The 14,301-nt window shown below is 46.7% G+C and overlaps 1 long non-coding RNA gene and 1 pseudogene across 2 annotated transcripts; one reads left to right on the top strand and one right to left on the bottom strand.

The window, feature by feature from the left end:
- Positions 1-554: 554 nt before the first annotated feature.
- LOC308467740 lies at positions 555-14,301 on the bottom strand. Its single transcript, XR_013981276.1, has 2 exons — positions 11,889-14,301; positions 555-797 (listed from the first exon to the last, which is right to left on the bottom strand). It is a non-coding gene; the product is annotated as an uncharacterized lncRNA (long non-coding RNA).
- On the top strand, positions 5,198-6,397 carry LOC308470818 (peptidyl-prolyl cis-trans isomerase B-like; annotated as a pseudogene). The gene is made up of 2 exons (XR_013991592.1): positions 5,198-5,517; positions 5,705-6,397. The product of XR_013991592.1 is annotated as a peptidyl-prolyl cis-trans isomerase B-like (transcript).

The raw sequence follows: 14,301 nt of genomic DNA, 5'->3' as shown, positions 1-14,301 counted from the left end.
TGAGCCTCCCTTTGCTGCTTCCCACCTTCCTTCCCCCTTGGTAGCAAGGCCTGCCTGTTTACAGAGAGCATTCAGAGGGCTTATCAGTGGGATGCATGGGAAATCCAGGTAGTTGTTTTGTGCAGCAGCCTGGAGTGGGGATGAAGGGAAGGACATGCTTGCAGTGCCACCCAAGGTGACAGCTTCCTGGCCCTTATCAGCTCTGCTCCTGCATGCACATACCCATAGCAAGTGCAGAGCACGTTTTAATTCAACAGGAAAAAGTGCTTCCAGCCATAGACCAGTTCCTGGGATTAGTGTTGTTGTGGCCTCTGGGTGTCCATCCTTTGTTAACCTGATTGCTTGTTGCTAGTCAGGGATGATTGGTTAATGTTTCCTCAATGAGAGCTAATGATTGGACATGTTTTCCTTAATGGGCAATTTATCTGCATGGCAAGGAGGTCTGAAATCAGTGCTCAGGCATGGATAGAAAGGAAAGAAGAAGACATATGAGAGATGCAGAGAGCAAAGCTGCAGAGCTGCTTGGTCTATTAGAAAATCCAAAATCAACCTACTAGGACAGTACTCTTTTTTAAAAACAGCAACAACCAAAACCTCACAATGTAATGAGCAAGCTCCTGAGTTCTATGAAAGTCTCAGTCAGGTAGGAGAGAGAGTTGTGGGTTTAGTTGGCCTGGAATCAGACTGGTGGGAGTGCAGAGATCCACACTGTTGTTTAGATCAACTGGTGCAGGTACAGCTGTAGCTCTGGTGCTGTAGGAGGCTATTTGTTTCCACAATGTGTGCAGCTTGTATTCCTGTAAATAACAGAAATATTACAAAGACACCACTACTCTCCAGGGCTCTGTCTCTCATCCAAAGGAAAGTAAACCCTGTAACACTGCCGCTGAACTTCTCACCCCCGGGGGGAATTGGAGAATGCTGCACAGAGTACTTTCCTGATCTAATTCACCCCATCCAAAGCCACATTCGGCTATTGGTTATGTTTGCCCCTGTGAGGAAAGTAGCTTTAGGGGAAATTTTGAAACTGGAAAGCTGTGTGGAGAAAGGGTTAAATCTCCTCCCACCACCACAGCCCTGAACTAACCCCCCCCCCAGCTTGCTCCAAAGGGAGGGGTGTTGTTGGAAATACTAGTCACAGATGATAGTGATGATTCAATTGATTACCCACCCTTCACTATTATGTCATAGGGCACGTCGGAGGAATTTAAAATTCAGCATTTAAAACTTTGAAAATAAATTGCAGTCACAGGAATAGATTTGTGTCCACCTCTCATCTTTTACCCTATGTGGGTCTGCTTTTTATCTTTGGCTCTAAGGACTATACCCAAGAGTGTCAAACAGGGCAATGGAGCAGGCAAGGCCAGGTAGGGGAGCAGTGAACAAGCCCCCTTCCTCCCTTAACAAGATACCCTTCACTGTTATTGTCAGCATGCATGGGGATGTGGGATCAAGGCACCAACACATTTTGTATGTGATTTATCTCCCTTGGCAAACAGCCAGGTGGAATCAGGAAAGCATGGGGCAAGACTAATTGAAGAACAGGGTCAGAAGAACTAAACCAACCCCCTGTATTGGGGCTGGAGACTTCCAGTCTGCACTGATTGGATCATAGTTGAGATGCCTGCAGCAGCCTTGGCAGAAAGTAAAAATGGGCAAAGCTACATCTTCCATACTGGTTGCTGCACTGACACCTTCTGCATTTGCATCTGACAGATATGGCTGTCAGAACCTGGCCCACCAACAATTAATTTAGGTAAGGGCTGCTTGCCAGAGCGAAGGCCTGCCGGTGTGAACTATAGCAACAAGGTCCAGCTCAGTTTAGACCAGAGCTTTCCAAACTGTGTGTTGTGACACGTTAGTGTATAGGCTGCAGTGTGTAGGTGTGTCACGTGAACGCTCCCCAAGCTCCTCCCGGGGCTGGAAGGGGGTTGGTTTGGTTTGCTAGTAAAACTGAATTACTGCGTCACGAAATGCTGCATGTCTAAAAAGTGTGTCACTAACGTGAAAAGTTTGGAAAGTTCTGGTTTAGACCCTAATCATCAGCCTGCATCACATTCACAGCTACCAGCCTGTCTGTGAGCAGAGAACTGGAGGAACCAAAATACGGCATGTCAAAGAAGCAAGAGAGCAGAATGAGAGGGAACCTGGGAGAACATTCACAGAGGTGGTCAGCTGGAGGATCCAAAAACAGAATGGCAAAGGCTGGTGGTCAAGTTTAAAGAGCAATATAGAGAGATGTGATAGATGAGGAGAGAAATAGTATTGTCCCAATCCTGGTTCCTATTAAAGGGAGAAGGTTTATTTGTCCAAAGCTAAAGCTTGGGTCATCACAGCAAAGGCAGTTTCACAGGGCTGCTTAGTGCCAAAATAATTACTAATTAAATGTGAGCAATGGGGAAGAGGCAGCCGCACAATCCGAAGGGACTAATCGAAGGCTCCAGACTCTCTCAGGGCACCTGGCATAATAATCGCCTCTGATTGATTAGTTCAGCTGGTCAGCTGACAAGGGCATTAGTCACATGACTCCAGCCCTCCGGAGCGATGGAATGCATGTGGCTGACCGCGCTGGTCTGTGTAAATGGATTATTACTCCGAGTAATTAAGATGGAATTAAAAATTAATTCTTTTCTACAGAGCGATTGCATTTCAAGGGATAAGCTGGATGTTACAGCCTTTGTGTGATTTTTCTCTAAATTAAATTGGATTGTGTCGGGTGGGGGAGATTGGACGGGGATTAACCGCCTGTTAAAGGACTTGCATGAGAAATGAGCATGGACTGAGATGTCTTGGTCTGATGAGATACTCAGCGGGGCCTCTCTTTATTTGGCTGGCAACCATCCTTTCCTTGTCTGGGCTTTATGGTGTAGTCATGCCTTCTTGGCCCAAGTGGGACGTTATCTACTATAACACATCCTATCAGCCTTTATGAGGCAAAACTAGGGCATCAGGGATCCAAGGTCTGCCTGAGAACAGCAATCAATAGCCAAAGAAACACTTATTCATTCTAATGATTTATAGACTATCCTATAACCAAAGTTCTCTGGGAGGCTTACAGGGGTTGAAACAAACAAAACTACATCAAAACACAGCTAATACAATATCGCTATTTAAAAATTCTTCAAACCTTAGAGCAACACTAAGAGAGAATCTGCAAAATTCAATTAAAACAAGGGTGAAGCACTAAAACTGCTAGCACATTTGCAAAGCTAAACTGAGTCCGGTATGGTTTCAAATTTGATGGGGAACCATGTGTTGAGATTCCTGCATTGCAGAGGGTTGGACTAGATGACCCTCAGGATCCCTTCCAACTCCATGATAATATGCTTCTAAGGTGAAGAAAAATTAAAATCCAGAGATTTAAAGTAGTATCAAACTATAAACATAATTTTCAAAGCCCAAGAAAATTAAAAGGTCTTTGCATGGCACTTTGAAGGACATTAATAAGGTGTCAGATGGGAGAGCGTTCCACAACTAAGGGGCCACTTAGAGTAGATTGTCGGATGACAGTCTCAAGGAGCTACACGAGAGAAGAGGTGTTCCTTCAGATACACCAGTGGTCCCAAGCTGTGAAGGGCTTTGAAGGCCAAAACCAACACTTTGATCTGGGAATAATAATAATAATAATAATAATAATAATAATTTATTATTTATACCCCACCCATCTCTGGGCGGTTCCCAACCGAATATTGAAAACATGATACAGCATTAAACATTAAAAACTTCCCTAAACAGGGCTGCTTTCAGATGTCTTCTAAAGGTAAGATAGTTGCTTCTTTCCTTGACATCTGATCGAAGGACGTTCCACAGGGCTGGTGCCACTACCGAGAAGGCCCTCTGCCTGGTTCCCTGTAACCTCACTTCTTGCAGTGAGGGAACTGCCAGAAGGCCCTCAGCACTGAACCTCAGTGGGGGTAGAGACGCTCCTTCAGGTATACAGGGGATGTTAGCAATTTCACTCATCCAGTGCTGCAGATGAGATTGTTGTAAATCACATGCCTGTCTGGGACGACTCTGGGAAAGGAATACACTTATCTCTTCCGCTGAGGGTACTATTACACTGTACTTTCGCTTTTATTTGTTTGTTTGTTCTCTCAGAGCTGGAGAGAATGGACGCCATTATGCTTTTGTCTGTACATAGTGTGTAAATAAGTAGATTAGCTCTACAATGTCTCACTCTTCTTGCTGTGTTGTGCCAGAAGATTAGTGTACATGCATCAATATGATGTATGTTGCTAGAAGTGCACTGGAAGAGAAGGGAGATGCCTTTTCCAGAGCTGCGCGTACCAGAGGACACTCAGAGATCCAGGGGCTTGCAGGCACCCCCAGAGCGTTTTTCCAACAGGGCTGAGGCCATTTAGGGCTTTAAAGGTCAGAACCAACACTTTGAATTGTGCTCAGAAATGTACCGGGAGCCAATGTAGGTTTTTTGGGTCCGGTGTTATATGGTCTTGGCGGCCACTCCCAGTCACCAGTCTAGCTGCCGCATTCTGGATTAATTGCAATTTCCGAGTCACCTTCAAAGGTAGCTCCAAGTAGAGCGCATTGCAGTAGTCCAAGAGAGAGATAACTAGAGCATGCACCACTCTGGTGAGACAGTCCGTGGGCAGGTAGGGTCTCAGCCTGCGTACCAGATGGAGCTGGTAGACAGCTGCCCTGGACACAGAATTGACCTGCACCTCCAAGGACAGCTGTGAGTCCAAAATGACTCCCAGGCTGCACACCTGCTCCTTCAGGGGAACAGTTACCCAATTCAGGACCAGGGAGTCCCCCACACCAGCCCTCCCCCTGTCCCCCAAGAACAGTATTTCTGTCTTGTCAGGATTCAACCTCGATCTGTTAGCCGCCATCCATCCTCCAACCGCCTCCAGACACTCACACAGGACCTTCACTGCCCTCACTGATTCTGATTTAAAGGAGAGGTAGAGCTGGGTATCATCCACATATTGATGAATACCCAGCCCAAACCCCCTGATGATCTCTCCCAGCGGCTTCATATAAATGTTAAAAAGCATGGGGGAGAGGATGGAACCCTGAGGCACCCCACAAGTTCATACCTGGGGGTATGAACACTCATCCCCCAACACCACTTTCTGAACATGGCCCAGGAGAAAATGGACTGGGAGCCAGCAAAGATAGCAAACTACTGGCACAATATGTTTATAACACACAGCCCCAGTGAGGGGAGGACGAGAGCGAGCGAGAGGGGAAGGGGGCGGATGCGGGCTCTGTGGCCGGGTTGGCGCTGCTGGGGCTGTGAGCGGAGGAAGATGAAGCTGCTGGCGGCCGCGGCCTTGCTGGGCCTGGGCGGCTCTCTGCTGCTGCTGCTCTTCCTGGCTACTCACACGGAGGAGCGCAAGAAGGGGCCCAAGGTCACGGCCAAGGTGCATTTTGATCTGCGGATCGGGGATGAAGATGTGGGCCGAGTGGTCATCGGCCTTTTTGGAAAGACAGTTCCGAAGACGGTTGAGAATTTTGTCGCCTTGTCCACAGGAGAGAAAGGGTTTGGCTGTTTTAGTTTCTTCTTTGATGTCTGTTTTAGTTTCTTCTTTGTTTTTCTTTTTTGCTGTATTGTTGTATTGCTTTTATATGTTTTTTTTATTTTTTTTCTCTCTTTCTTATTGTTGTTTTTTTCCTGTAATTTTTAAACTTTTAATAAATATCATTTAAAAAAAAAAGAGAGAGAAAGGGTTTGGCTACAAAGGCAGCAAGTTTCACCGTGTGATCAAGGACTTCATGATCCAGGGAGGAGACTTCACCCGGGGAGATGGAACAGGAGGTAAAGCATCTACGGGGACCGTTTCCCCGACGAGAACTTCAAGGTGAAGCACTATGGGCCTGGCTGGGTGAGCATGGCCAACGCCGGCAAGGACACCAACGGCTCTCAGTTCTTCATCACCACCGTCAAGACGTCATGGCTGGATGGCAAGCATGTTGTCTTCGGCAAAGTCCTGGAAGGGATGGATGTAGTGAGAAAAGTGGAGAACACAAAGACCGATAGTCGGGACAAGCCTCTCAAAGACATCACCACTGCCAACTGCAACGTCATCAAGGTGGAGAAGCCATTTGCCATTGCCAAAGAATAACCGGGTGGCCGCTGGAGGGTCAGACTCTGGCTTGCAAAGGGCTGCGAGGGGGCTACACACTCACGGAGGCCTCGCATCATCACTGTCCCACAGCAGGTCAACTGCCACCACTGCTGCTCCCTTTCTGCCCGCCCTTCCCCCAGCTACACGCTTCGGGGTGGGGTGGGATCTCCATTCTTGTAACAACTCATTCCATCAGCCACTGGTCATCCAAGTGGCTTTGAGGGGTGGGGGTGGGGCAATGGGTGTCCCATTCCGTTTTGTAAGAAAGCACATGGACCAATAAACGCGACCATTGTGTTTTTGTAAAACACACACACACACAGCCCCAGTCAGACCTATTGATACCGACTGAAACTTACCAATCATTTTAAAAAACAGCCAACCTTGTGAACAATGCCTCGTGGTAATTGAAGCTAGAGGTGACCAGGCCATAGATCACTCTCTCTGTTCAGGTAGGGTAGCAGCTGATAGAAGGCGCTGATAGAAGGAGCCTTGAGTGACAAAGATGGATCAACGAGCACCTCCAAACTTGGTTGTCCACGATGAGCGCAACCTCCTCCAGAACATGACTTGCCTGAGCAGATGAATCACCTCCTAACAGTTACAACATAAGATGTGTCCTGCTGGATCAGGCCATTGGCACTTCTAGTCCAGCATCCTGTTCTCAGTGGCCAACCCAATGTTCCCAGGAAGCCAACAAGCAGGACCTAGGCAAAACAGCCATCTTCCCACTTGCAATTGCCAGCAGCTGATATTCAGCATACTGCCTCCAAGGGTGAAGGCAGAGCACAGCTATCATGGCCAGTAGCCACGAATATCCTTATCCTCCATGAATTTGATGAATCCTCTTTTAAAGCCATCCAAGTTGGCAACCACCAATCTACTTTCTTTTGTCTATCCAGAAGAGAAGTGCTTTCTTTTGTACACCCTCAGCTTCATTGCGAAACCCAGAATTGCGCCCGAATGCCTTCATCTGTTTTCTGGATTGAGCCTCAGTATGCTCACCCAAGTCCAGCCCATTATTGCAGCACTAAGTGCCGTAGCCAGGCACTGTGCGCAGAAAAGAAGCCCTGCGTCATCGTTTCAGCAATCATCTGACAAAATCTGAATAGGATTTTCAGTCATCAGCGAGCACATCTTCAGTGCCCCACATAGCTCTTTTACTCTATGATGAACAGAAGCCAAATAAATCTTGCCCAAAAGCAAATCCTTGCAATTGTGCTGGATTTGCATAATACATACAGGTTGCAGGATGCAGCTTTCTTGGCCCGGAATTTTGATGGTTTTTTAAAATATATGCTGCAATGATTATTCATCTACATAAGAGATGAGCGCCACCACTTGTAGCTCTGCTCTAAAAAGCTTTGCTGGAGTTGGGAATTGATTCATTCTCTGGAGTGGGATGCAATATGGAATCTAGAATGCAATCAGCAATCCACTCCAGTCAGGGACATGCAGTAGCATCATGTACTTGGGTGACATTTCTCAGTTTGCACAAGCCCTCTCAGCTCATGCTCTGAGACCATGAAGATGACAAGGAGTCAGCGACGTTATCAAGCCACCTGGCTTGCAAAGCAAAACCTAGCAACCATGGCCAAAGGCCATCCTCTCCTCCCATGCTCCTCCCTAAACGGACTCGGCCCAGTAAACCTGAAGGAGCGTCTCCACCCCCATCGTTTGGCCCAGCCACTGAGGTCCAGCGCCGAGGGCCTTCTGGCGGTTCCCTCACTGTGAGAAGTGAAGTTACAGGGAACCAGGCAGAGGGCCTTCTTGGTAGTGGCATCCGCCCTGTGGAATGCCCTCCCACCAGATGTCAAAGAAATGAACAATTATTTGACTTTTAGAAGACATCTGAAGGCAGCCCTGTTTAGGAAAGTTTTTAATATCTGATGAATTATTGTATTTTAATATTTTGCTGGAAGCCACCAAGAGTGGTTGGGGAATTCCAACCAGATAGGTGGGGTATAAATAAATTATTATTATTATTATTATTATTATTGAAACAGAGTTTGCCAAAATGTTGTAGGTTCTGAGTTGGTTCCAGAAACCACTGTGCTCCGACTGGAACCTGGATTTCCAGGCTGAACTCACCTCCTAGGTCTGCATATGTCTACAGGCATATCTTCACAGAGAATGACTTGATCAGATGCAGCCAGCAACTCAAATATAGCTCCACATGTGATGCTGGGATGCCATGCAGTGCTGCAGATTAGAGTGGCAGATATTTGAGTTGATTTTGTAGCTTTAATAGAGTAGCCAGGCAGCATTAAATGTAAATGTCACACTTATTAATGGGACCAAATTAATGAACATAGGTGGGAGGCCTCAGGTAAATCATATTCTGGGGACATAATATGCAGACATAACGGAAGATAGGCAACAACCACTAATGAAGCCCCCACCCACTAACAGCTCAGTTGGATAGAGTGTGGTGCTGATAACACCAAGGTTGCTTGTTCAATCCCCCATGTGACAAGTTTCACATTCCAGCATTGCAGGGGGTTGGACTAGATGATCCTCAGGGTTCCTTCCAACTCTAGAATTCTATTATTCTAATGGCCAGTGGGGCACTCCCGGCATCTCAACACAGTGGGTTGCTAGTGCTTACCAAGAGAAGAAGGAGAGGGGCACAAGGAGCTTGTTTTTTTTTTTTTTTTTAAATAATATTTATTAAAAGTTTCAAAAATACAGAAAGTAAAAAGTAAAATACATTCAGATCCTTATTTTCATATATCCACTTTCTGGGACTCCCCCCTTCCCCCACCCCTACCATATTCCTTTTTCATGTTGTTGGCTCCACAAGCTCTCGGTTCTGATTATAAACATAATTTGTTTAAACCATTATTCGAATTTAAGATTTCTACACTCCTCATCAATACCCTTAATAAAAAACCAAAAATTTCTTTCCCAGAGCCCACCCCATTTTCATTCCACAATTTCCCTTTTTTTAGTAATTAAGACACCCCACATAGTAGAAATATCAGAAATAAGAAATAAAAGATATAATAGATAAAACAAAGCCAGTTCAAAAAAAAAGAAGTTGACAAGCCTTTGGATTTTAGTTCTCCCCCTCTGTCCCCGGTTTAATTTCCCCCTGACCACCAAACCATGTTATCCGCCTGGAATTCTTACAATCCATAAATCGCCTATTTCCCCCAACTCCTTGCTGGTTTTGTTTTGTTTTTTTTTGTTTTTTGTTTTTTTTCCTTTCATAATTATTTTTAAAACACTTAACTTCAGATCTTTAATAAAGCTCCCCCCATTGTTCTTTCCAAATTGTAGTCCAGTTTCCTCTTGTTCCGCTGCTGAAACGTTCTAATTCAGAAGCTTAGTAAGCCTGCAGGGATTATTGTTATTCAGGAACAAAAACTTGCGTTCAGTCCCTTCCTTTCTTCAATAGAAAATTCTATTGTCTCCTTTAGCTGAACACCCTGTAGACAAAATATTATTTCCGTTTTGCAGCTTTCCCAGAAGATAACCAGTTCTGTAAAATTCCAATGGTATTTTTCCACTTACGACCATCTTTGTAATGTCCCGAAACTCCTCTAGGGGGATTGTTGTAACTTTGTTTTCTCTAGTCCAAAAGTCCGATTGTTATCCATATTTTCGCCATTTTGTATCCAAGTTTTAACAAGTTGTAGCAAATTATAACAAATTTAGCCAGCAAAGTTCTCATAATAAAATCCTCTCTGCTTTCCGACTTTGACAGCTACTTTGACAGCTGTCAAAATCTCCGACTCTTTTCACCAGGCTCTCTCTTCAATCACCCCGGTTCCCAGGGGGGGGGGTTACGTTTCTTCTCCCTCAATTCGTCCTCCAGCACAGTTCTTATGATTCCCCATCGTGGAATTCTTAATTTTTATCAGCAATACAAATCTTTTTGGACCTTGGTTTCCCCGTCCTTGTCTTGGAAGGTTTACAATAGGGGGGGGGACTGACTTCCTTTTTGGATCCCCCCCCGCTCGTGTCCAATTCAAAAAGAAATTCTTTTTTTCCTCCTTTTAAACCCAATTTTCAAATTACTCACGGGTTGTTGTTAAAAAGTCCGAATTTTCAATGGAAGAAGTCAGCGCTCTCCGCCGGATGGCATGCGGCTGCGCTCGGCAGGGATAGCAGAGGACTCAAAGCACCACGCTTCTCCCCGGCACCCGATCCGTAGCCTTTAAAAAGGCTCCTTCACGAGTCGGGAGGGCGCTGACGGTGCCAGCCGAGTCTCCATGTCCACGGCCCTCGTGGCCGTGGTTTTTAAGGGTCCCCGCATCGCCGGTGCGGTAGGACCCAGCCCCTGCCGAGCAGGCTCCCTCCGGAGCTCGGAGGGAGTCCGCCATTCGGCGATGGCGCCAACCCGGAAGTCCCACAAGGAGCTTGACCCAGTGCAGCATTTGGTTCTGAGACCATCAGAGTGATGCCAACATTACGGACCACATTGTGCCAAGCTCCCTAGGCCTTTCCCCTCTCTTCTTGGTAAGCACTAGCAACCTGCTGTGTTGAGAAACTGGGACAGGATCTTGTTCCGCACCCAGTCTGACATCTACATGAAACCACTGAAGAGAGTGAGTGGCTCGTGTTCACCTAGCAAGCTTTGCTGCTCAGCTGGAATTTGAACTGAGCCCATCCCAGTCAAAATCCAACACTCTAACCACTACAGCATGCTGCTTCTCCTAGTGGCTGCTCCCTTGTCACAAGTCAAAGAAGAAGTGGCTGGTTTCCCAGGTGACAGTCTCAGGAAATAAGTCTGAGGACATGTAACTCTACCAGTTTGCTAAGCTAAGCAGATGTGGGTCTGGTAAGCATCTGGATGGGATCTGGGAACAAAGGAATGGCTGAAGAGAGAGCTGTGAGAGCTGTTGCTACGCGTCGCCGCTGTTATCGCTGTGGCTCCCCCTCCCATCTGGTGAGAGAATGTCACCAGGTGGTGGGAGACCACCTGGAACTCCATGTAGCAGTAAGTAGGGGTGAGAGAGAAAGATATAATATGCGCCAAATAAATAAATGCAATAAGAGTGAGGAACAGAATACAGTATTGACTGTCCTACAATGTCTGGATGCTGGACTGGACTTGGTGGAGAAGAGGACAATTACACACTCACAGACACGCACAGCCAGACAGGTTGGGAGGATGAAAAGTGGGGGGTAGAGAGCAATGTACACCTGTCAGCCTGAACTCCTTGGAGGAAGGGTAGATTAAAAATATATATCCACAAATATGTGCTGGGATTTTTAAATGAGGATGAATGCCTACCTCATACTGGAGACTCCCAGGCACCCCCACGGCCCTCCCTTCAATTGATCGGGAGCCTTGAGTATATTGGTGAAATGCCCACTTACCCCCAGAACATAACATCTCCGCTTGAACCGCTGAGCCGGTCCCACTGAACCGGCGCCACTTCCCTCTGGGCCTTTTGATTTCGAAACGGCGGCCGAGTATTTACATATGCCTCCGTTTGGGTTTAGTCTATAGACTACGGGCGAGACTTAAATCTAGAGCAATATTTGCCTTTGATTCCTTAACCTGGAAGGTCGCCCCTTCATTAGCGCGTCTTGCGCGGCCCCTTCCTCCTGGCCTTTCCTTTGACTAGTTTAGCCTCTATTAATCATGCATGTGGAACTCCTCATTTGCAAAGTGTGGCGCTCATCCCTGAAGAAGGAGGCCATTATCATTCCCACAGCAGCACGCAGGCAGAGAGAGCGGAAAGAAGGAGTAGCCAGCCCCAGAGACCCCAGAACTGTGTGGGGCGCAGCCTGTGGGCGGACGGGTCCCCGGGTCCCAAGGCCCAGTCATTGCCACTTTCGCTTAACTGGAAATGCTGCGACATCCACGACGCCCAGATGGCGCGAAGTCTCCTCTCCCGCTTCCTCCTCAGCAAAGCACCGGATTCAAGGGGAGGAGGTTGGCTCTGCAGCGCGCCGCTCGGCGGCCAGCGACAGCCAGGAGAAGTCCCAGGCGCATGTCGGCCTTCAGGGCTTCGCCGGGGCTCAAACTTCAGCATCTTGGGCGCGCATGAAAAGTCCTCAGCCCCCCCCCCCCGACTTCTCTCCGTTACCTTCCCTCGGGCGGCGGCGGTCAGAAAGGGGCCGCGGAGCGCCGAGGGTTTTCTAAACTCCTATCAAATATTTAACTAGGTATCTGCGCTCATGTATAATGAATAGCTCGGCCCCGCGCCTGCCGGCCGGCCTGCCTGCCTGCTCGCTCACTCACTCACTTGTGGTGTTTAAGGAAGTGGAATATTGTTATTAAACGCCATTGTATTAGCCGAGCTGCTGCAGGCGGCCCGACGGAGTTACAGGCGGAGAAGGGCGCGCGGGCTAATAAACAACGTATTATGCGGGCAGACGGGCCGCCGGCTCCTGCTGCCGCTTTGCGAGCGGGCAGGCGAGGCGAGGGAAGAATCTCCTTCATCAAGGAAAGGCAAGGAATGACTATGGCTACCTGCTGAAACGTCTTCCCAGTTAAATTATGCTCAGGCTCATCCGGCCAGGCCAGCATGGTAATAGGGGAGAGTTTCTATTTGCAAATCAAAGCAGTGCTGGAACCAGACACTGTCCATTGCAGGGAGTTACCCGTTGGGTCCTCCCTATTTACCATTCTGTGATTCTATTCCTGGCCCTGGTTGTGGAGGGCGGTCTGCAAACTATCAAGTGCATCTTGCGTTCCTAACAGGGAAAAAGGCAGGATATAAATAAATACTGTTATAATAATGATCTTCCTGGAGTTTCTGAGGTGGGTTTATTCAGCCAAAGGAGGTTAGTGCTTTAGCAGTATGTAAAATGTCCTGTGCTGCAAAGGGCTTAGGTTATGAAAAATGGAACATTGTTAGAGAGAATGAGTTTTAGAAGTTTGAGCAAGCTTTTGAATTCCACAGAGCTTTTTCTTGGACTGAACATTAAGCTGAGGAAGAGTTCTGTGAATCTTAAAACCTCTCTCACTGAGTTATGTATTGATGAGAACCAAAGGTAAATACAAGAAGCTGTCTTACACTATCATATCACTGGTCCACATAGCCCAGTGTTGTTTTATCTGACAGGCAGAATTCGCTGCAGAAGAGATCCTTCCCAGCCCTGCTAGTTGAGAACCCTGTCTCGTTTTGTGATGGTGAGGATTGAACCCAGTGGTCTAGCAGACCACACACTCTAGCACTGAGCGATGATGATCCTTCATAAATAAAGGTATGCTCTCACTTTTCCTTGGAGCAGGAACTTATCAGGAAATTGAAGCCAGAAGCAAAATGGGGGGCACAGCGATGGTACAGCACTATGTTAATGAGCTCTGCTGGGGGGTATATCTGTGTTCATGGTGAAGATGATTTCCCCAGAAGGTATGGAATGGAATGGAACAGAATAAAACTTTGGTCTAGAGACTCTGGCTCATTATGAAAATAGGCCTGAATGCCTGTCGTGAGGGTGGAACTGTTTTTCTGTCAGCAGTGTGAGAAGCAGAAATGTGCACAAGGCCTTAGTCGAGCTAAGGCAATGCACCAGTGTGAGGAAGGTACAAGATGTGTTACTCTATGTGACTAGCAGTGCTGGGTGACCTTCTTGAGTCTCTCTGAACCTCAAAAAGGCTTGGGGTCATGTTAACCCCTAAAACAATGGTGACTGCTTCTGCCGATGTTTGTCCTGTGACCTGCCATTTGCCAGTACAAAACCAATTTTAGTTGCAAACAATGGGGGAATTAAAAGGAACCAATCAGCTCACAAGAAAATGTTTTATGTGATGCTGGGAAACAGAAGGAACAAGTCTCACTGGGCTTCATCTCTTTTCTATACAAGAAGCTTTTTCTGATCTTTTTTGTGTTGAAACTTTTCTCTGGAGCACACACATACACACAAACAGAAAATTTTGCTTTTAGATTCCATTCTTGCTGCTTGTAATAATCTTACACTGAGTTAAGTGTTTTCTGATAACTTTCCCACATACTTTTTGTACAGCTCTGATAATCCCACCCCCCCCCAGTGCAGTTCAGACTTCACTATTTTATTTTTCTTTAATTTTTACCTGGACACATTTTCTCTTTTGATTTTGCTGGATCCCATATCCTAAACTCCACTGACATCTAGTAACATGCATCCATGGGAGCCTGTTATCTATAATTTCATTCTGGATTGACAGCTATGTTCTTCTGTTTCTTATTTCTCTCTTCCCCAAGAGTCACTCATGTATACTGTGCTGTTGATTTCTCCTCGATACTATTATGCTTATATCTTTCATAAA

This window comes from Podarcis pityusensis (genome assembly GCF_964106645.2).
Source record: "Podarcis pityusensis genome assembly, chromosome: 2".
Classification (NCBI taxonomy): Eukaryota; Metazoa; Chordata; class Lepidosauria; order Squamata; family Lacertidae; genus Podarcis; species Podarcis pityusensis.
The sequence above is the reverse complement of the archived record's forward strand: the minus strand, read 5'-3'. Positions and strand labels throughout refer to the sequence as shown.